The sequence below is a fragment of the Pteropus vampyrus genome, unplaced genomic scaffold (genome assembly GCF_000151845.1).
Source record: "Pteropus vampyrus isolate Shadow unplaced genomic scaffold, Pvam_2.0 Scaffold993, whole genome shotgun sequence".
Lineage (NCBI taxonomy): Eukaryota > Metazoa > Chordata > Mammalia > Chiroptera > Pteropodidae > Pteropus > Pteropus vampyrus.
The window spans coordinates 30,162-32,095 of record NW_011889774.1 but is presented as its reverse complement, the minus strand read 5'-3'; positions in this window follow the sequence as shown (position 1 = coordinate 32,095).

Genomic DNA, 1,934 nt, shown 5'->3' with positions numbered 1-1,934 from the left:
TTAAAGCATTCGTGGAATGATTGAACATGTTAAGTGCTGACTTCAACTACATTTAAAAAACACCACATCTCACCTTTCAGAGATGACAGTCGTGATGTCGAAGTTTAAAAATGCACAGTTGAGATTCACAACTGTTTAGACACTGCAGAAGAAGAGTTTGGTGAACTTAATGACAAAAAATAGAAACTATTCAAAACAAAGTTAAGAAATAAAAAAGACTGAAAGCGATGAGCAGTGAGGCTCAGTGATTTGCAGGACAACTTCATGCAGCCTGAGAGTCATGTAGTTGGAGTCCCAGAGCAGAGAAGACAAATGGGAGTGAACAGAAAAAATGCTTAAAAAAACAATAGCCCCATATGTTTCAATACTGAAGAAAACCATGACCGAAATATCCTAGAATCTGAACCAATTTCAAAAGCAGGAAACATGAGAAAACAATGCTGATACTCATAATTACATTCACAAAATCAGTGATCACGAGATAATATTAAAAACAGCCAGAGAGGAAATAAATATCACATGCAGATGCATAAACCTCATCGAAAAAGCAAATTTCACACTCAAACGAAGCAAGTAAGAAGACAGTGGAGCCACAACTCTGAAAAGAAAAGCTTTAAAAAATATTTTTTAAAGAAAAAAACTCTAAACATTGAATTTATGAAGTAAAACTACCCTTCAAACATGAAAACAATATAAAACTTTTACAAACATGCAAAAAGTTACAGAATCTATCACCAGTAGAACATCAAGAAAAAATAGGAACGGGCACCTCAGACAGAAGGAAGATGATACCAGATAGAAATGTCCGTCTACACAGTGAACATAAAGCGTCACATACAGTCACTACATGGATAAAGAGAGAATCGTCTGCCTTATGTTAATGCCCATAATTAACGTCATCGTGTATAAATCAAAAATTAATAACAATGCAAAGTGGTTTTTAATGAATATCTAAATCAAATTTATGACAGTGATAACACAACAGTTGGTGGTGGAAAAACATGAGGAGATATTCTCATCCTCTGTGTGAAGTGACATGACATCACGGCAAGGTGGACCTGGACAAGTTAGTGCTGGATAAGTTACCATTAAAATAAACCTTGAACGACTAAATCATAGCCAATCAGGTGTGTTTGTTGTGTCCTCCAGAGAAACAGAACCAATAGGAGATAGACATAGATATAAATATGGATGTGGATGTGGATATGGATGTGGATATGGGTATAGGTATGTATATGCATATGAATACGGTTATGGATATAGATAGAGATACAGATATAGATATACATATAGATACAGATATGAATATGGATGTAGATGTTTCTGTATATAGAGAAACTTACCTATGCTGTACAGCTAATGTACTGGAGTAGATAGATACATAGTTTGAGATTTTAAGGAGTTGGCTCATGCAACTCTCAGACTGGCATGTCCAAAATCTGTAGGACAAGCAGGAGGCTGCATATTCAGGTAAAAAATTTTTCATGTGTGTGCTGCATCCAAATTAAGTAGGAATAATTGAACATATTAAGTGAGGACACGAAGCAAATAAAAATATTTCAATCAAACTCCTGGATATAAATAACAACAGTATCTCATTTATAAATAACTTTTGTCATAATTACTTACACTCATCTCTGAAGGTGACATTGTGCACATGGCCCGACAACGTGTTGACTTCGAACATGTACAGTATGGTGATATTCACACGGGACACTACAGAATGTGCAGTGGGTCAGGAAGAACTCTGCATGGCTCCCCACGGTGACCCCAGAGGGAGATGCTTAGGTTACAGGTGAGACCAGGCTGCTTGGTGACCGAGATGGGATCCTGAAGAAATAATCAGGTCCTTTAGGGAAGGAAGCTCATAATCCCAACATGATCAAATTCCTTAAACCAGTGTCGAATGGACAATCAAAAAACCCTTAGAGAGA